At 42.8% G+C, this 21987-nt stretch overlaps 1 protein-coding gene and 1 long non-coding RNA gene across 6 annotated transcripts in view; both read left to right on the forward strand.

The window, feature by feature from the left end:
• The window catches only part of IQSEC2 (IQ motif and Sec7 domain ArfGEF 2), a 198857-nt gene that overhangs the window by 60582 nt on the left and 116288 nt on the right, over positions 1–21987 (forward strand). The gene's annotated exons all lie outside the window — the stretch shown is intronic.
• On the forward strand, positions 3108–7789 carry LOC139161816 (uncharacterized). Its single transcript, XR_011558159.1, has 2 exons — positions 3108–3296; positions 6407–7789. It is a non-coding gene; the product is annotated as an uncharacterized lncRNA (long non-coding RNA).

The raw sequence follows: 21987 nt of genomic DNA on the forward strand, positions 1-21987 counted from the left end.
CATTTCCAGAACCCTTAGCAATCTAGGAGATGCTCCTAATCTTGACCCTATACTGCTTCTCCCCACTCTCAAGTCCCTACTAGACCCAGATATTTGCAAAAACGAGATTGGTGAACACTGGTAATAGAGCATTGTTCCATGTAATTCGTTATGATGTTAGATAGACATAAAGTAGATAATCAAATTAAAAAATATGGCAGATGATCTTTTGTGTCCTTTAATGGTTTAAAACCGTGCAAACTGTGTCTTTTAGGTAAGAAAGTCACCCTTGTTAGGATGTAACATTAAACTTCAGTTTAGTATTAAATGAACTAGCATCAGGTTCAAGAACTTCCTCATTTCTTGTACTCTGTATGGCTTTATCAGAAAGCTTTAATTGATTTGCTTTATTCTTAATCCAGAATTGAACCAATTGCTGTTAAGTTTTAAACCTGCTGTAAGAAAACAAGCCAGCATTAATATTATCATTTACAATCCCTAATTAGTTGCCTGAATAGATTTACTGGAGTTGCAGTTTTGAACATAATAAGTGCCTCCATAATCAAAATGGCATCAGAATCTTGTCTTGGAAGACAGTATGAGTATGAGAGACAGCATGAGAGACAGCTTATATAGTCTCACGCTGTAACGTGAGACTATATAAGCTGCCCCCAAAAGAGATTCTAAGCTCATATTTCTCTAATGAAATCTGCATTGGTTATTTTTTTAGTATATCAGGTTTATCATGCAATCACGATTGCAAACTAGATTTTACCATGTTTGAAGATAAGAGGGTCATTTTCCCTGTATGAGAAGGGAGGCCAAGAAAGACTGTGAATGGAGGTTCGGTCAGATAACTTTATACTCAAATAGGATGGGCAGTTAATTGGTAGCAGGGAGCAGTTCAGGGGAGCAGTTGTGAGTTGGTGGGAGTGGGTGACTGTTTCTTTAAGTGGATGGATTTGATTTTTGGCGTGCAAAGTATTTTCTTCTATGAAAACACGGAATATGCAGGCACTCCGGGCTAACATTACAATGAAATGGCACTTTGGAGCAAACAATAACCCAAGTTATAACTGATCTTTAAGCATAGGCAAAATGTGGTTGGTCCCTAATACTTTAATACATTTCTGATTTATATCAGTCCTGTAAATAACATAGAAACATAGAAGACTGACGGCAGAAAAAGACCTCATGATCCATCTAGTCTGCCCTTATACTATTTCCTGTATTTTATCTTAGGATGGATATATGTTTATCCCAGGCATCTTTAAATTCAGTTACTGTGGATTTACCAACCACGTCTGCTGGAAGTTTGTTCCAAGGATCTACTACTTTTTCAGTAAAATAATATTTTCTCATGTTGCTTTTGATCTTTCCCCCAACTAACTTCAGATTGTGTCCCCTTGTTCTTGTGTTCACTTTCCTTTCACATTATTAACTATTTGAGAAAGACTGAGAAATTTGCTGAATCTTTTCAGTGGTGACATTCTGCACAATGCAACTTGCTTAACATTTCCATTGTGGCTTTTGTTTTGGTTTTTGGATGCTCAGTGAAGTCTTTTTTCTGATAATCTGTGAGTGTATTTGTGTTTGTGCTCTTTACTTTTTCACATGGCTTTTTGATATTAAAACATTTCATTTGATTAACAGCATATTAAAGTAGCTGTGGTTAGTTACCCAGGCTAGTCCTATTATGGCTGTGCCTTTTGCATTGTACTATGTCAGTTTCACACCCACAGACATTGTCTAGGTAATAGTCTATAAATGCCACGTATTTCACTCACTGTTTCTTCCCACATGCATATTTTATCTTTGCATAATGAGTGCATGCATCATGGATGTGCAGCTTTCATTTATGTTACTCTGGTTCATGCGAAATAATTTCCTCTTGACTGGATTCCAGTAGGGTCTTTGAGGCATTCCTAACTCAGAAGCCTAGCTCACGAAAGATGCACATGGTTTTTCTTGTGCACACATGTACATGCAGAGGCATGAAAGACCACGCTATTTATCCGCCAACAACTTTTCAAAAGCTAGCTCAGGTTGCTAAGTAACACCCATATAGTTTGCTGCTCACTTACAAAGCGCCATGTACTTAAAAAGTAAGGGAATTAATAGCTGAGGACATTCTAAACCTAGTGTTGCCTTTCTCATGTTTTTTTTTTCTTAAAATTAAAGCAAGGAAATATGTTATGCCAAGAGATTTCTGTGCTTGGTATCCATCCCCTAAAAGCATCCCTCTTTGTGTGAGGAATGGAGACAGATATCTGTTTCTGATTATTTCTTAGATATTAAGTCACCTATATTTCCAACAACTTTCATCCAATCTCCAAGTTTGTTGGAAGTTTCTATGGGAGTTTGTTGAAAAAGTGGTTGGGCTGCAGAGTTTATTTTATTTATTTATTTATTGGATTTATATGCCGCCCCTCTCCGAAGACTCGGGGCGGCTAACAGCAATCATAAAACAGCATACAATAATAATCCAATACTAAAAACGATTAAAAACCCATATTAAAAAAACCAGACATACATACAGACATACCATGCATAAAATTGTAAAGGCCTAGGGGGAAAGGGAATCTCAATTCCCCCATGCCTGGCGGCAGAGGTGGGTTTTAAGTAGCTTACGAAAGGCAAGGAGGGTGGGGGCAATTCTAATCTCTGGGGGGAATTGGTTCCAGAGGGCCGGGGCCACCACAGAGAAGGCTCTTCCCCTGGGCCCCACCAAGCGGCATTGTTTAGTTGATGGGACCCGGAGAAGACCCACTCTGTGGGACCTAACTGGTCGCTGGGATTTGTGCAGTAGAAGGCGGTCCCTGAGATAGAGTTCCTTGGGGAAACAGATACTCTGGACCATTTCAGTTGGATTTCAGACTTAGGCACATTATGGAGGCAGCACTGATTATATTTGTTGATGACCTCTGTTGAATCTGGACAAGGGCAGTGGTTCCCTTTGATCTCTCAGCAGTGTTTGATACCATCAATCATGACACCCCTCTGGACTGATTACAAGAATTAGGAATACATGTGGTTCTACTGTTTTACCTCTGTGGTTTGTTCCTTTGGTGTTGTTAGGACTCTGTCCATCACTGTTGGGTTGGCAATATATTGGCTGTAGATGTTGCAGACTGCCACAAGAGGGAGCTAGAGTTCATAATTTATTTCCCTAGAGTCACCCCCTCAGTTAATGGCTTACTCACTGTTAGGTTTGCTCTGCATTTTCTCGGCAGTCTCTCTGTATTGTAGTTATATATTGTAGCCAAAATGTGTTTAATCTTGATATCTTTCTTTACTGATTATGACAAAGACAAGTGGTAAGAAAGATTATTTGGATTGTTATTCTGACTTACATGTGTATGACTTTAGACTGTTTATCTGAATATGTTATTTCTCAAAGTAAACTTTAATTCAAGTTAGTATATCTCTGTGTGGCTGAGTAGTTATTCACAACTAATCTCAATCTAAACCTTTCTGTGTGTGCACAACCTTGGTAAACAAGGATAACCCTGCTCATACATTAACTGTGTTATTGGGGGAGAGAGGCTGAACCTGTGACCCCTCACTTGTGGAGTATCTCGGAGCTTGATAAACTCACCACCACTTCTATTTAATGTTTATAGGAATCTTCTGGGTGAGATCATTGCTCAGTTTAGGATCCAGTGTCATCAATAAGCTGATCTCAATCCTTGGTGGCCCAAAAAATACTGCCAATGTTTTATTGGAATATCAATAGTGCTTAGACTTATATACTGCTTCATAGTGCTTTACAGGGCTCTCTTAGAAGTTTACAAATGTCACCATATCACCTCCAACAATCTGGGTCCTTATTTTACCGACCTCAGAAGGATGGAAGGCTAAGTCAACTTTGAACCCCGTCAGGATCGAACTCCAGGCTGTGGGCAGAGTCAGCTTTCAATACTTTACATTAACCACTGTGCCACTATGGCTCCTCTTATCCCAGTGTCAAGTATGTGCAAGTATGGATGCGGCGGATGGGTTTAAACATTTCCTACTTGCAAAAGACAGGAAATAATGCTGATTTTGGCAAAACTTTTAAACAAAAAGTCTGAGGCTTCAGTGTGCTCATGTTTCAGTTTGCATATTAGCCAGGCCATCCATTAAATAGTAATGTAGTTTGATTCTTTTGACTGAATGCATTGTGCAAACTGGTCAATGGGTTAATGTGCTGTTTCTTAAAGTGTGGTCTTAGGACTTCTGGGGGTCCTCCAAGACCCTCAAAATTATTTACCAGCCTATGTTGAAAAATAATCCAATTATTAAAATCACACCAAACAATTATGAAAAGCAGTAGCAGTAACAAAAGCATCATGAAGAGCATCATTTATTTATTTAATGTTTATATAGTAAATATCAATAAATACAATCTATATAAGTCTTTCTGTCATTCGAAGACCTCCAAAATGGGTGAGGGGGTTGGTAATGTAACATTTACTGTACTATAAATAATGTGTATTACAATGTTAGGGGAATATCTCCACCAGCCTTCCTTAATGTGACACCCTTCAAATGCACTGGGACAGGAACTCCTAAAGTTCACAATCAAAATGACCAGTATCTCAGCATACTTGGAACTTGAAGGAAGGGTATCAGGCTGGGGAAGCTGATCACTGGGGAAGATGCCCTGCCCCCTGAGGCAGACTTCAATTGGGAAGAATTGGTCTATTATAGCAGTGTTTCCCAACCTTGGCAACTTGAAGATATCTGGACTTCAACTCCCAGAATTCTGGGAGTTGAAGTCCAAATATCTTCAAGTTGCCACGGTTGGGAAACACTGTATTATAGATACTTGGAAAACATGGCTACAAGCAGTGATGAGCTCCTATGGGGAACAGTCAGGGATGCAGTTCCGGTAGCAAAATTTGGAGCTCCACCCCAATTTGCACTGGAAGATGTAGAAGCAAAATGCATAAGCCATGGCCACAGTGTGGTAGTAAAAATTTTGGTAGCCCAACACTGGCTACAAGCAAACATTTTTTGTGAGTCTGGAACTACTTGCCTACTTGTGTTTTATTTTTATGCTTGAATGACTTTTTAATAGAATAGAAATAGAAATACAATATAATATAATTTTTTATTGGCTATAAAATTGTACATAACAGCAAAGATACATTCATTAAGAATCATGAGGTACAACATTTAATGATAGGCAGGGTACAAATAAGTAATCAAATCATATTAGGAACAAAGTTACAGTCATACAGTCATTAGTGGGAAGAGATGGGAACGATGGGAAGATTAACAGTAGTGCAGACTAAGTAAATACTGTAGTTTGACAGTGTTGAGGGAATTATTTGTTAGCAGAGTGATGGCGTTCAGGGGGAAACTATTCTTGTTTCTAGTTATTCTGGTGTGCAGTGCTCTATAGTGTTGTTTTGAGGGTAGGAGTTCAAACTATCTATGTCCAGGATGTGAGGGGTCAGTAAATATTTTCACAGCCCTCTTTTTGACTCGTGCAGAATACAGGTCCTCAATGGAAGGCAAGTTGGCAGCAATTGTTTTTTCTGCAGTTCTGATTATCTTCTGAAGTCTTTGTCTGTCTTGTTGGATTGCAGAATCAAACCAGACAGCAGTTATAGAGGTGCAGATACTACTACTATTACTACTACTACTACTACTACTACTACTGCTACTACTGCTAATTAATAATAATAATAATAATAATAATAATAATAATAATAATAATAATAATAATTTATTAGATTTGTATGCCGCCCCTCTCCGGGGACTCGGAGCGGCTCACAACAGCAGATGATAGTTTCAATGAAATTCACAAGCAAACCACCATTTGTTTCTATGTGTGCATATTAATGCACAACTATCCTTATATGTATTTATGAGTATAGACACAAGTAGAAGCCACACACCGAGACACAAATTGCTTAGAAAACACTCCTACAGCTGTTGGAACCTGATGCAGTCACACTGCTGATTTTAATGTGATTTTGTGTATGTTGCTTGTGACTTTCTTTGCTGCTGCTGATTTTTGTTCTTGTGAGTTTTTTCTTCGTCATTTTTTTTTACGTGGTGCGCTTTATCTTTTATGTTTTAACAGATTTGTATGCTGCCCCAAGCACTCTTTTATGGAATAGAATATAAGGGGAAAAAATAGTACATGTTGACAGAAAATAGATAGATTTGGGAGTAAAGAGAAGTGCTAATTATAGCCCAACCCATTACCCTCTTCTATTTCATCAGATTTTCCTCCCCTTAATTCTATCTCTACCCTGGGTCCCTTTGGCTCATCCAATGGATAATGCACAATAGATTTCAATGGGAAAAAGGGGGAGGAATATTAGGAGGTAGTAATTATGTACACAGTTTTTAGAACAATATAATTTGCAGAACGCTTGACCTTCTTTGGATTTACCCTCACAACAAGATCATTGCTGTTCTCATTTTACAGATGGGGAACTGAGGCTGGCAGAGAGTGACTTACCCAAGGCCATTCAAATAAAGGCCATAGCAGTCGGGCTCGCAAGAGTCAGCATCCATTGGGACACACTTAAGCTGTTGTTTTTGTGTCCTATCCTGTCCTTAGTGGATCCTGTGAGAGCAGCTTTTTTCTTCTGCGTGATGTTCTTCTATACTCTCAAAACGTTCGACCAACTCCCCCCCTCTAATCTTCCAACTGGGCAAAAACAGCCAGTTTCCTCCAAGTTTTCCTTGTGCCGTTTGTCTTCTAGACATTTATCATCCATTCGACTCTTCTCTGAAGCGTTTCCATTGATCAGCAATCCTGTCTGAATTGTAAGGCTCAGAAACGAACTGTACTCTACCTTCAAAGGAAATCTTGCCACAGGCCAATTTTCCATTGCTTCTTGAGCCTTGGATACATTCTTTGCTTCAAATTTATTCTGTGGACTTGTGCACCTATCTGTTCGTGCATCTAAAGATTTAAAAGAAAAAAAGGGAGTTAGAACACAAAAATCTTACCATGGGATGAGAAGGATGTACTTAAGGTATTTGTTAGGCTAATTGACATGTTAAGATTTATTTTTTCACACAGAAGAATAAACAATGCACAAGTTTATTAAATAAGTTTCAAGATGGTAAGGTTTGGTCAATGTGTAAATGTCTCTTTTACATGTATTTCTACTTTAAAAGTCTTCAGTGGATACCATTAATGATATTTCTCATTGGATAAAGTTTTCCACTCCCCAGAGTTCCAGCTCTTCATTCTGAGCATGCAGCTTGTACATCAGGAAAGGCCAAGGATACATTATTGACTCAAGTGAAGGACAAGAAGCTACCCTCCGGTTTAATCAGACTAGAAATTGAATTTAATATGAAGCTTCAGGACCGCAGGCTAGCTACAGAGAACAGAAGAGGCTGTGAGATGCATAAATATTTGTATGTAGGTGTGATGTGTGGTGTGTGTTTATATAAATATCAACTTAGCAGTTAATATGGCATGTGTTACTTCATCACAGCTTTATCTATAAGAATTGTGTGGGGGGAGGCGCTCAATTAGCTATGTTGGACCATTATTTTGGAAAGCTCTTCTTAATCTTCTTTTTGGATTTAGAAAGTTGGAAAGAGGTCAGTGTCTCATCTTCAACAGACTTTGACAAGATTTTACGCATGAGCGTTGCTGGGGAGGGTGGAGGCAGGAGTATTAAACACATTCTTTATTTGAGATAGTTTGATTGTGATATTGCTTGGATTTGGTTTGTAATTTGTTGCTTTACAGTAGTTGTACAATGTTTCAATCATTTGTGAAAAACTGACTAATAAATGTAGTTGGTGAACGAGCCAGTAAATAAACCACTTTCTGCAAAATACAGTATTTAATTGTGCACAAGATCATCAGTAAATCCTCATGGAATTAAACGTTATCTTGATTTTTGTTCTGTATTGTGTTAGCCATTCAGCATCCTGTTCTTATTAACTGGCTTTAGCACTCTACCTTTTCAATTTCTTTAATTGAAGTACTATTTCCCTACTCTGACAAGCCTTGAGATTTCTACATACCAGCTAATGACTCTTGTTGAACACAGAGCCATTTGGGTTATGCAAAGAGCAACATAGTAAAACAAATACGATCATCATAAATGGGAATACACTGAATGGAGTAGGGCGAGTAAGTTCAATTTTCTACACAGGATCTATGGATTATAAATCCTTTGCTGGTAGTTAATTCTGTACAAAGAAACCTTGAAGCATATGAGAATCAAGTAATACTAATTAGCTTTTAGAAGAGTAGAATATAAAAAAGACGGGGAAAGGGCAAAAATATGAAAATATGAACTTAAAATTAAAAGCACAGAAATATGAAGAAAAATACAGAATCAACTGGTGTAAATAAAACAAGCAAATCAATCCTAAACCCATAAATGGGAAAAAGAATTAAATAGCCTTATATTTAAGCAGTATTACCAATCAAATGTTTGCCCTAAATTTGGCCATTTGCTGGAACAAAAATAACCACAAATTCCATGATATGCATTATAGTTATATAACATACATTCTAATTGTGCCTGAGCTAAGAAGCTCTATTCAAAGCATGTCTAAATTTTACAATAGTCTTGCACAAAACAAACCCCAGAAATCCAAAACAGAAAAAACCAAAAAAGGTACTGAATTAACCGTAGAGACACACTTTCCTGATTTATATATAAAATGAAAGTTGCTATTGTGGGTAGGCGTTTGCCCAGCAAAATTTTCTCAGATGGAGGAACCTGAAATTGACCTGGGGAAGCCAAGGGAGAGCTAAAATCAATGCCATCAGCTAGCCATTTTGAAATGTTTGAATGGAAACAAAACACATCGACTTAGAATACTTGCTGTGCTTATGAAGTCCCATTGCCTTATAAATTATACAGGTGGGAGTTGTTCCATTCAGTAAAATGTTGCAGCTTGGAATTGTCCCACACATGTGGCCAGCCAGCCATATCTTCTTCCAATTTCTGCTGTGCCTTCCTCCCAGTGCTCTGCGTCCCTCCCACAAAACATTTAATCAGTGGGTCCCCATGAGTCTCCTTAGTCTTACTCTAATACTTTCAATGTTTCCTCCATCCATCTTTCATTTTCAAAACCTAGAGGAAGTTTTATATAAATCCTGGGATTTTCAAGCCTACAAATGCCTTCCTGTTGTGCATTTTGATTACAGAGTATGCCTATCAAGCCTAAGACAAATTGATACTCAGTAAACACAGATTACATAGGCTTGTTTTTCTATTTTTCTTTTGGATTCCTTACTCACCTGTTGTTTATTTTGGCACAAGAACATTTTGGCAACCTCTTTCATTTGGGCAAAGCAGGATTTCAGTAATCTTATGCTGGTTCTTCAGGTTCCAGAAAATAACCAAGTTTTCCTGTTTAAATCAACACAAAGCCAACTTTTCCTGTTGAAATCATCTATCACATATTCCTTTGGTGCATACGATCATCTTAGATGGGGGACCTGGTCATTTTTTGGCCCCTGGGCCACATCTGGTCCTTTGGCTCTCCATGTCTGGCCTGTGTAAAGTCAGTTGGAAATTAGAAATCAAATGCAAATATAGATAGCTCTCAACTTATGACCATAATTGAGCTCAAAGGTTATGTGGCTAAGTGAGAAATTTATTGAGTTTTGTCCCATTTCACAGCATTTCTTGGCACATTTGTTAAGTGGATCACTGCAGTTCTTACATTACTAACATGGTTAAGTCCAGATTCCCCATTGATTTTGCTTGTTAGATGGCCCTGGGCAATCGCAACTGTCATAAATATGAACCAGCAGAAGTTGGTCCCGTAAGTAATCTGGTCCGATGCCATGTAGGGCTTTGCCTCCCCGTCACTTCCTCACAGTGGGAAAGAATGTTATTTAGACCAGTGTTTTTCAACCAGTGTGCCGCAAGACATGGTCAGGTGTGCCGTGAAGAAGGAAACTCAGCTTCTGGTCTCGCAACTTTTTGCTGAGGGCGTGAAGAGGAAAAAGTTGCGAGACCGGAAGCTGAACTTCCTTCTTCGCACCTTCCAAGATTTTCTGGTAGCTGCAGCGCCCCGCCTGGCTGGAGCTTCCCTGGCGGCGGTGGCAGGTGAGCTTTGGGGCTCAGCGGGAGGGTGTTGGCAGAGGGAGTGGGAGGGTGCCAGCAGCAGCGGCACTGGGCAGCAGCCGTGGGGCGGCAGCTGTGAGTGGGAGCTCCAGGGCAGAGGCATCGACGGCAGCAGCTGGATGTATTGCTGGACGCTGTTCATGCTGACCCTGCACTGGACATGGGTGCGGGGCTGGCACCGCTTTGTGGCTACTGCCCGATGCCGCTGTTGCTGGCGTGGTGTACGAGAGAGAAAGAGAGAGAGAGAAAGAAAAAGAGAAAGAGAGAGGGGGAGAGAGAGAGAAAGAGGAAGGGAAAGAGAGAAAGAAAGCAAGAAAGGGAGAGAAAGAAAGCAAGAGAGAGAGAGAGAAGAGAGGAAAGGAGAGAGAGAGGAATAAGGTCAAAAAGGGGAGAAAAAGGAGAAATGAGAAAATGATTTTTGTTGGTGGTGCGCCCCAGGATTTTGTAAATATAATAAATGTGCCACAGCTCAAAAAAGGTTGAAAATTACTGATTTAGACTAGTACATATCATCTACTCCATATAATACCACCATCCCCATTTTGTCACAGTAAAAGATGTGGCAGGCCTGAATACAAAAAGGTAAAAGGTAAAAGATGGCTTCCAGGCCTGACAGGCTTCCCTACCTCAGGAAAAGTCCTCGGAGAGGAGTGGCTCATAAATCCAATGAATGAATGAATGAATGAATGAATGAATGAATGAATGAATGAATGAATGAACAAATCCTGGAATGAAATAAAAACCAGGGGTTGATTACATTAGCCACCACTCCCCCCTCCCCTGCGGGAGGACCCTTATCAGGAAATTTATCAGGAAACTGTTTGACTAAGGCGTCTGCATGAATATCCCAGGTTTTCATCCAAGTAGCATCAGACAAGGGGTATCCCTTCCAATGCACTAAATACTGCAAATGTCCTCTTTGCCGTCTGGAGTCAAATTTTTCCCCCACCTCACAATGAGTCTCATCCTGCACCACAATCGGTCTTGTGGGGGTTAGCAGATTGAGGTCTCAATCTAGATCCTGCAGCGGGTTTTAACAGGCTGCAATGGAAAACAGGACAAATTTTTCCCAATATGCTGGGAAGATTTAATTGGACGGTTACTGGATTAATCACCTTCACTATGGGGAAGGGATCTAAGTATTTCTGCCCTAACTTTTTACTCTTCAGACTCAATGGAAAGATACATGCAATCTCCCACCCGGGAGGGGGGTTAGAGAGATTGGTGCTTGTCAGCTTGTTTTTTGTAAGCTTCGGCCTCTTCAGTCACGGTTTTGTTTGCATTCTCCCAGCCTTTCTTCAATGACTACATTTACTCCTTTAGAGTCATGGAAGAAGGCTATTCTTTTGGTAGTTCTAGCATAGGAACAAATTCCATGCTGCTTGTAATATGAAAAGGCATCAGTCTCGTACTGCTGTGCACTGCATTATTGTGAGCCACTTCAGCGAAAGGAAGCAAGTCGGTCCAATTATCTTTTTGGTGATCCACATAACATCTGATGTATCGCTTCACCATGGCATTAACTCTTTCTACCGCCCCATTGGTACTTGGATGAAAAGCCAAACTAAGCCCCTGTGATGACCCAATAGATCTCAGGAACTGTTTCCAGAACGTAGCAGTGAACTAAACTCTTTGGTCATAGATAACCCACCGTGGGACTCCATGTAGCCGGTAGTTTTGTTTAACGAACATCTTGGCCAATTTCTTGGCTGAGGGGAGCCCAGGACAAGGCATAAAATGGGCCTGTTTGGAAAACAGGTCTTTTAAAAAATAAAATAAAAAAAGGAAAACAGGTCTATCACAGTTCACCACTTTTTGGGAGTTCTACTACAAAGTCCATAGCTATTTCCTCCCATGGCTGGCTAGGCTCAGCTACCTGTTAAAGCAAACTGGGAGGCTTCCCCGGTCTTGTTTTGTTTGTAGCACATGTGGCACAACTCTTCACATAGTCCCCCACATCAGCTTTCATTTTGGGCCACCAAAACTGCCGTCTAATCAGATGAAGAGTCTTTAGAAATCCAAAGTGGCCAGCCAATCCAGAATCGTGGCTGCGCTTGAGTACCAGAAGTCTCATGCTGTTGGGGACATAAATCATCAAATCTTTCCAGGTTATTACCTCCCATATCTTCAATGTATCTTGATTGTTGGATAGCCACGGGTCGGCATACTATGCTGCTTTCAAATCCTCAGTTAGTTTTCTATTGAGGGGGTCAGGCCGCCTGCTGGCCTGGCCCTTGGTAGTGACTTGTGCCGCACTCTGCATGTCTTGGACAATGGCATTGATGACTTCCTCCTGCTGGCTTTCATATTGGGATTTCTTTGACAAGGCATTTGCAAGCAGGTTCTTCTCCCCCTGGGATATATTTCAGCTTGAAATCAAATTGCTTGAAGTACTGCACCCAACGGATTTGTTTGGGGGAGAGCTTTCATGGGATCTTTAAGGTCTCAAGATTCTTATGGTTGGATCAGACCTCAAAGTGGATCTTGGCCCCTTTGAGAAAGTGTCACTATAATAGAAGAGCCCAACAAATGGCAAATGCCTCCTTCTCTCATACTGCCCCCCTCCGTTCAGTGTCCGTGAGCTTTTTGGACATGTATGTGCAGGGTAGCAGCTATCCTTGTGGGTCTTTCTGGAGGAGTGCCGCTACCACTGCCACATCACTGGTGTTGGCCTGGACTGGGAACTGCCTGTATGGGTCCGGATGCTGAAAATGGGTTCTTCGGCAAAAAGCTGTTTTAGGCTGTCAAAAGCATTTTGAAAGTTTAGTGTCCAGGCCACGGGCTGCGTTGGCCGCAGCTTCATGGGATACCCTGTCTTTAGCAGTTCCATGACTGGCAGAGCCACTTCTGTGAAGGTTGGGATGAATTGCTGATAGTAGTAAGTGAACGTGAAAGTTCTGCAGTTGTTTCTGGGTGCGAGAGGGTTGCCAGTCAAGTACAGCTCACACTTTCCCTGGATCCATTTGTATGCCTTCATTTGACACTTGGTATGAGGGTCTTTGTAGTAGTAGTCTACTAGGTAGCCAAGAGAAGTCTTATGAAATTCACACTTGGACAGCTTTGCATACATCTGGCATTTGGAGCCATATTGGAGGGCAAGCAAAATGTTGCCCAATATCAGCTCCAGCATCCATGTGTTTGCTGGCCAGCTGATTTTTGGCCTTGGGGAAGGCCGTTTCGCCCTCTGGAGTACAAAAAACAGCCCAACAAGCAAACTGGAAGTTCAGAAAAACGGTCTTCTGGTTTTCCCATTGTGCTGTTTTTTGCACTCCGGGGCTTCAGGAAACTTCCCTGAAGCCTCCAGAATACAAAAAAACAGTACAATGGGCAAACTGGAAGTCCATTTTCCAAACTTCCACTTTGCCCATTTGACTGTTTTTTTCACTGTCCTAGGTTTTAGTGAGGCCTGTGTGGGGAGGGTATCGGTTTGGGCATGTGAGTGTGCACTAGTGCACACACATACTGTCAAGGTTCCAAGTGGCATCCAAACTAAATTAGAGTCCAAGTCAAAGTATTCCTCAAAGTTCCAATTTATTTCTAGAGCCATCCTGGCACCTACACTGGGGAACCCGAAACTTGAGTTTCCCCATCCAGTTGAAAGTTCACATCCCTTGCCGCCCCCCCCCCACAAACTTGTCAGGTTGCCTACTCAGATTGTGCCGGTGTGGCAAATCCTCCTTCTGCTTCCACCCATGTGGTAGGCATAGGACAGCCTTGAACCACTCAAAAGAATGCTTTGTGGCTGCATCTGCTCCCTTGTGAAAATCACCCCAAGTTCCATAAACATCAGTCTTCTATAGTGTGGCAAGCCTTTAATTTATCACCACTTCTGCACCAGCTTGGCACACACCTCCTTTTGGTATATGAACCAAAAAAGATTCACCATCACTGCTCTAGTGTCTCACTGAATATGAGAATGTCATCCAAGTAGACAAGGACCCCCTTATATAAGTACTCATGCAGCACCTTGTTAATCAATTGCATGGATTAAAGTTTAATTGCATATTAAGGTTTTACTATTTGTTTTTAAGTAAATTATTGTGGGGGAGGTTAAGGATGGATGATTGGGACTGGATGGAGAGTATGTATGATATGAATGAGAATTGTTATGAATGGAAAGGTCAGCCTGCCTGGTGGCTTGGAGGCGGGAGGGTTGGGGGAGCCTATCTCTGGGGTGGTAGAGGGCCAGAATATTCCGGTGCTGCTGGGGAGAGGCAGATATGGTGGGAACCATGGGGCAGGCTGCTCTCGGGGAAAGGGGGAACGCTGCATGAAAGCGATCCCTTGTTCCATCCCCATGAGCTCAGCCCAGGGTCCTGGTGATGAATGTAATCCAGGCCCTGGGCTCAAGCTGCTGCTGCTCAATACCAGGTCAGTAGGAGGAGGCTGACCTGGTGACTGAAACCTGGCTGGTCCCAGAGGGAGGAGTTCCCCTCTCTGAAATATGCCCAGCCAGGTTTCAGGTATGGCATCAGCCACGACCCCAGGGAAGTGGGGGAGGAGTGGCTATTATAGCCAAGGAGACTTTTAACCTATGCAGACTCACTCCTCCTGAGATTGTGGGTTGTGAGTCCCTCTTTGTGAAGTTGGACCTAAGGGTTCAGGTGGGCTTGTTGCTGATGTACCTGGCTCCCAGCTGCGTTTCAACAGCCCTGCCTGTGCTGCTTGAGGAGGTTGCCGGGCTGGCAGTGGAGTACCTTGGACTTATTGTCTTGGGGGACTTTAACCTACTGCCGCTCGGTGAATCCTCTGGGTTAGCGCAGGAGTTCATGGTCACCATGACAGCCATGGACCTGACCCAAGTAGTTCAGGGTCCAACTCACAAAGGGGGCCATGCACCCGACATGATATTTCTCTCGGAGCAGCTGAGTGATGGTCTGAGATTAAGGGGCTTAGATGTTCTGCCTTTGTCATGGTCAGACCATTTTCTGCTACGGCTTGACTTCAAGGCTTCAATCCTCCCTCGCAAGGAGGTGGAACCGACTAGGTGGTTCCGCATCAGATGCCTGATGGACCCAGCGGGCTTTCAGAGGGCGCTTGGGGTTTTACCGGATTCACTCATATACAGTTTGGCAGAGTCCCTCACTGTGGCCTGGAACAAGGCTGCAACAGAGGGTCTTGACTGGATTGCGCTCTTGTGATCTCTCTGTGGAACTAGACCCCAGAGAGCTCCTTGGTTTACCAAGGAACTCCAGGTGTTGAAATACCAGAAGAGACGTCTAGAGAAGCAGTGAAGGAAAAGTAAATCTGAGTCTGATCGAACATTTGTAAGAGTTCATATTAAGACTTACAAAGTGGCACTCAAGGCGGCAAGATACGCATATCATGCTGTCTTGATTGCATCAGCAGAATTCCGCCTGGCTGCCCTGTTTAGGGTGAGCCACTCCCTTCTAAATCAGGGGGGAGTTGGGAGCCCATGCAGGGCAGTGCCGAGGACTTTAACACATTTTTCGCTGATAAAATCGCTCAGATTCGGACGGACCTTGACTCCGATTGGACTGCAGTGTCAGCTGACGATGAGTCAGTTGAGGTGACTGGGGCCCATCCTTGTCCATCTGTCTGGGAGCAGTTTGACTTGGTGACACCTGATGAAGTGGACAAGGCCATTGGAGCTGTGAGTTCTGCCACCTGTTTACTTGATCCGTGTCCCTCCTGGTTGGTCTCGGCCAGCAGAGAGATGACATGGAGCTGGGCCCAGGAGATTGTCAATGTTTCTCTGGGGGGGGGTGTCCTTCCCAGCTCCCTACAAGGAGGCATTTGTGCACCCTCTCCTCAAGAAGCCTTCCCTGGACCCAGCCATACCTAATAAGTACCGTCCAGTCTCCAACCTTCCCTATATGGGGAAGGTTGTTCAGAAGGTGGTATCGCTCCAGCTCCAGCGGTCCTTGGAAGAAGCCAATTATCTAGGCCCTCAGCAGTCAAGATTCAGGCCACTCATCCCCCTTCTTTATCCATACCTGGTAATAGGCTTCTCTCAAGTCCAGTTCTGTGAACACCTTCCCTTTTGAAAGGTCCTTCATGAGAGGAAGTAGGTAAATGTTTTCCACATACACCACACTGATTCTACAAAAATAATCACTGAGCCTCATTCCCCCATCCTTCTTCTCTTCAAATAGCACAAAGGCGGCCATTCTGGATTTTGCAGGTTGGATGAACCCCTGGGCCAAGTTGGCATCAATGTACTTCATTGAGTACAACTTTGGCTTAGGAGTTTAGTCCTGGGTTCAATTGCACAGTCAGTCTGACGATTGGGGGGGGGGAAGGATGTTGCACTCTTCCACACTGAATGCTTCAACCAGATCCCTGTATTCCCTAGAGTCCTGGGGGATCCCAGGCAGGACCTTGATGGCTGCCGTGACCACCTCTCATTGGGGTTGGGGCCTGTGTGGACTGACCTCGGTGATTCCTGCCTCAGGTGGAACGGGGGGCAAGGACCTCACACCTGTCATTATTTTTCGATAGCTGTCCTCCCATTTAATCGCCAGGGCCCATTTCTCTAGCCAGGCAAGCCCCAGAAACAAGTGGTAACAGTGGTAACTGCAGATGAGGGTTTTAAAAGATTCACTTAGTTTTTTAAAATTATATAACTTCCATTGAAACTACAAAGGAAATACAGGAAGAAAGAAAAATGCTAAACTTAGAAATTCCATCATCACAAAACAAATTATATATATAAAAACTAAGTACAGGGTGTCCAGGGCGAAAGCATTTTGAAATTCCCTGATATTTCCCTGTAACTTGTGATCTAGTTAAGGCACGGTCGTAGATGACGTCATACCAAACGGCTAAGCTGTGGAGAAATATTAGTAGCTGAAGAAGTTGCCACAGTTATGCTCATTTTTGCTTGACTCTGCCAAGCAGCACAATCTGGGTTTTTTAAACATGATTTTTCCCTGACCTTTAAACTTTTTAATACAGTTTGGGTCTTTTCCCTGATTTATTCTGGTTTTTTCACGAATTCCCTGATATTTCCTGAACCCCCAATTTCCCTGATTTCCGTTTTCCAGGTTTACTGGACACTCTGTAAGTAGTATTCATTTTAAAATTGTGACTGTTTTAAGATTAGGGGGAAAAAATAAACAATAAAGATTTATCAGCCTACTTGACAATTGAAAAATAATTATTATATCCTTAAGTAAATCACTGCACTCAAGTTTTAAATGAAAAATTGAGCCTTGATTATACAGACGCGTATTATTCATTGTTTCTTTTCTATGGACAGTCTCAACAGTTCAACTGTTGAGAAGTGGTAAATGTCATTAAATCAAACCTCATAGTCTGGTACAATATATATTTTTCCTTCCAGCAATACACAATCCCCTTATATTCTACAGTCCAGGCACTATGAATCCAGAGCTCTTCACAAATGAACACATTCCAGAATTGGGAAATATACCGTAATTTAACAGTATGCTAACATCTACCATATAAAACTTTGCTTCCTCCCAAGAATCTTAATCACGGCAGTGATTATGAATCTAACCAAAAAGCAATCACCAGTGGGCACAGCCAAACTATATGTATACATAGTTCATACATATCTTCAAATTAATTAAATCTCCCACAGAGGAAGGATGTTAGCCAATCTTTTAAAAACATCTAGTGGGGTTGGTTGCTTAGTTATTGTTGTAGCTGTTATTGAGTTTGTCTAATTTATAGTCATAAGAAAAAGACTTAACTTTTTAACTTTTCTTAAAAGCTAAGAATAAATATTTTGTAATATAGAATATTACAAAGCTCTGTCTCAAATTTCTTCTGACAAATTTGTTTTGTAAAAAATACTTGCCGGTAATAATAGTTTATCCTCTACCTGTTCCAATTCACTCAAACTTGCTGTAGATTCAGAGGCTGTTAAAGCATTTATCCCAAGCAGGGAACATAACCAAAACTCTTAATTGTATACTGCCTTTCACAGTTTGGGGATAAATTATATACAGTAATATCTCATCTTACGAACATAATTGGTTCCAGGACGAGGTTCGTAAGGTGAAAAGTTCGTAAGATGAAACAATGTTTCCCATAGGAATCAATGGAAAAGCCAATAATGCGTGCAAGCCGATTAGGAAAAACCAAAACATTAAGGCTTAAAAAAAAAAAAGCTGCCGGCAGATGAAGCTGAGGCGAACGGAGTGGGGGGAGGGAAACCCATGGAGATCCAGAGGGGAGAATGGGGCAGGACAGGGTGGGGAAAAACGGAGGAAACCCATGGAGATCCAGAGGGGAGAATGGGGCAGGACAGAGTGGAGAAAAACGGAGGAAACCCATGGAGATCCAGAGGGGAGAATGGGGCAGGACAGGGTGGAGAAAAATGGAGGAAACCCATGGAGATCCAGAGGGGAGAATGGGGCAGGAAAGAGTGGAGAAAAACGGAGGAAACCCATGGAGATCCAGAGGGGAGAATGGTGCAAGACAGGGTGGAGAAAAACGGAGGAAACCCATGGAGATCCAGAGGGGAGGTTGGGGCAGGACAGGGTGGGGAAAAACGGAGGAAACCCATGGAGATCCAGAGGGGAGAATGGGGCAGGACAGAGTGGAGAAAAATGGAGGAAACCCATGGAGATCCAGAGGGGAGAATGGGGCAGGACAGGGAGGAGAAAAACGGAGGAAACCCATGGAGATCCAGAGGGGAGAATGGGGCAGGACAGAGTGGAGAAAAATGGAGGAAACCCATGGAGATCCAGAGGGGAGAATGGGGCAGGACAGAGTGGAGAAAAATGGAGGAAACCCATGGAGATCCAGAGGGGAGAATGGTGCAAGACAGGGTGGGGAAAAATGGGGGAAACCCATGGAGATCCAAAGGGAAGAATGGGGCAGGACAGAGTGGAGAAAAACAGAGGAAACCCATGGAGATCCAGAGGGGAGAATGGGGCAGGACAGAGTGGAGAAAAACGGGGGAAACCCATGGAGATCCAGAGGGAAGAATGGGGCAGGACAGAGTGGAGAAAAACAGAGGAAACCCATGGAGATCCAGAGGGAAGAATGGGGCAGGACAGAGTGGAGAAAAACGGGGGAAACCCATGGAGATCCAGAGGGAAGAATGGGGCAGGACAGGGTGGGGAAAAACAGAGGAAACCCATGGAGATCCAGAGGGGAGAATGGGGCAGGACAGAGTGGAGAAAAACGGAGGAAACCCATGGAGATCCAGAGGGGAGAATGGGGCAGGACAGAGTGGAGAAAAATGGAGGAAACCCATGGAGATCCAGAGGGAGAATGGGGCAGGACAGAGTGGAGAAAAACGGAGGAAACCCATGGAGATCCAGAGGGGAGAATGGGGCAGGACAGAGTGGAGAAAAATGGAGGAAACCCATGGAGATCCAGAGGGAGAATGGGGCAGGACAGAGTGGAGAAAAACGGAGGAAACCCATGGAGATCCAAAGGGAAGAATGGGGCAGGACAGAGTGGAGAAAAACAGAGGAAACCCATGGAGATCCAGAGGGGAGAATGGGGCAGGACAGAGTGGAGAAAAACGGGGGAAACCCATGGAGATCCAGAGGGAAGAATGGGGCAGGACAGAGTGGAGAAAAACAGAGGAAACCCATGGAGATCCAGAGGGAAGAATGGGGCAGGACAGAGTGGAGAAAAACGGGGGAAACCCATGGAGATCCAGAGGGAAGAATGGGGCAGGACAGGGTGGGGAAAAACAGAGAAAACCCATGGAGATCCAGAGGGGAGAATGGGGCAGGACAGAGTGGAGAAAAACGGAGGAAACCCATGGAGATCCAGAGGGGAGAATGGGGCAGGACAGAGTGGAGAAAAATGGAGGAAACCCATGGAGATCCAGAGGGAGAATGGGGCAGGACAGAGTGGAGAAAAACGGAGGAAACCCATGGAGATCCAGAGGGGAGAATGGGGCAGGACAGGGTGGGAAAAAAACGGGAGGAACTCAAGTCTGGAGGTGGGGCATCCCAGTGGCCGGCGGCAGGTTCGTAAGGTGAAAAAAGTTCGTAAGAAGAGGGGTTCGTATCATGAGGTACCACTGTATTTTTAAAAACCTTTGAAAGTATATTAATGATCAAGTTAAACGTAACTATTCCATTTCTCCCCAATATTTTAAAGTGTTAAAAATTACTGGGTTCAGCACTCTTTACCATCCTGGCAAATATTTGGTTCCAATTATAGTAAGCCTCAGTGGTGCAGTGGTTAGAGTGCAGTACTGCAACCTACTTCTGCTGATTAGCAGTTGCCAGCAGTTTGGCAGATCGAATCTCACCAGGCTCAAGGTTGACTCATCCTTCCATCCTTCCAAGGTGGGTAAAATGAGGGCCCAGATTGTTGGGGGCAATATGCTTACTCTCTGTAAACCGCAAAGAGACAGCTGTAAAGCACTGTGAAGTGGTATATAAGTCTAAATGCTATTGCTAATAATACAAGGACATTTTATGCACATAAGAAGATTAGATGTATTTGGGAATTATTGGATGAGAAATTAAAATTTGTCCTTAGTTCTCATGGGAAATTTGTAATAACCCTTGTTTTAAAATGGCAGGAAAGGTGCCAAGTAACAATCTTCTAACTTGGCCCACAAGTGTATTTCAAATAATATTTGCACCTAGTATATCACTTACTGTAGCAGATATATATCTGATATTATAGTTTAAAACAGGAATACTGAAACCTCCGAGTCTACGGAGAGGGGCGGCATACAAATCTAAATTAATAATAATAATAATAATAATAATAATAATAATAATAATAATAATAATAATACTGTATCCCAAAGGTGCTTTTCCAGGAGGCAACTGGACTTCCTTTTTTAAAAATTACTTTGAAAATGTTTCACTTCTCAGCCAAGAAGAAGAATATAAATCCTTCCATTTCCCACTATCCCGTCAGAGCTGAAGAGGCTTCTTGGATGAGAACGAAATGTCTTCAAAAGAAAAAAACAAGAAAGCCAAGTTGTCTCCTGAAAAAGTATTTTTGAGACAAACATGACCTGGATGACTGAGAATCTCTACAGACACTGTTACAATGTGAAAGCAAAAGCTTTGAAAGATAAATACAGTAGTACTTCTACTTAAGAACTTAATTTGTTCCGTGACCAGGTTCTTATGTAGAAAGGTTTGTAAGTAGAAGCAATTTTTCCCATAGGAATGAATGTAAAAGCAAATAATGCGTGCAAACCCATTAGGAAAGAAATACAAGCTCAGAATTTGGGTGGAAGGAGGAGGAGGAAGAGGAGGAGGAGGACAGTTGCTGCCAAAGGAAGAAGGTGAGGTGAATCAAAAAAATCCAAAACTTTAAGACTTTTTTTAAAACAGAGGGACTCTGAGGCAGCGAGGAGGAGCATGCGCCTCTCATACACCCGGCGCGAGGCTGCCTCCCATATACTGCACCTGAGAGATAAACCCAGGCGGGCAAGAGGGGAGAACCTCCCACTCCTTTGACCGAAAGGCGGCAGCTGCTTCTACCTGCTTCCTCTTCCTTCCCATGCTGAAAGGCTCTCCTCTCACTCGCTTGCTTTGTAGCCGGCGCCTTTCCTTCCTTGTAGTGACTCCTCGGTTTGGTTGAAGCCAAGTTGTTCTGGCCAGGGCGAAGTGCCCCCTTTTGTCTTTATGCGCTCAAATGCTCTGGGAGGCAACCTCACGCCGGGTGTATGGGAGGCAGCGTGAGGGAGTCACCACAACGAAGTGGTTTATTTCCTCTTCAAGCTCCCAGAGAAAGGAAAACACTCCGTTCGCTCTGGACTACCAAAGCCTCCATAAGCGCCACCAAAAGGCTCCTCTAGCAGCCTAAAAAAGCCCAAGATGGCCAGGATTAAAGGGGGAATGGCAGGAAACTGGCTGGGCCTTCATGCTGCTCTCAAATTTCCTGGGAAAATTTCCTGGGCTCGGGTTCTTAAGTAGAAAATGGTTCTTAAGAAGAGGCAAAAAAACCTTGAACACCTGGTTCTTATCTAGAAAAGTTCTTAAGTAGAGGCCTTCTTAGGTAGAGGTACCACTGTATTTAG

The sequence above is a fragment of the Erythrolamprus reginae genome, chromosome 2, assembly GCF_031021105.1.
Source record: "Erythrolamprus reginae isolate rEryReg1 chromosome 2, rEryReg1.hap1, whole genome shotgun sequence".
Classification (NCBI taxonomy): Eukaryota; Metazoa; Chordata; class Lepidosauria; order Squamata; family Dipsadidae; genus Erythrolamprus; species Erythrolamprus reginae.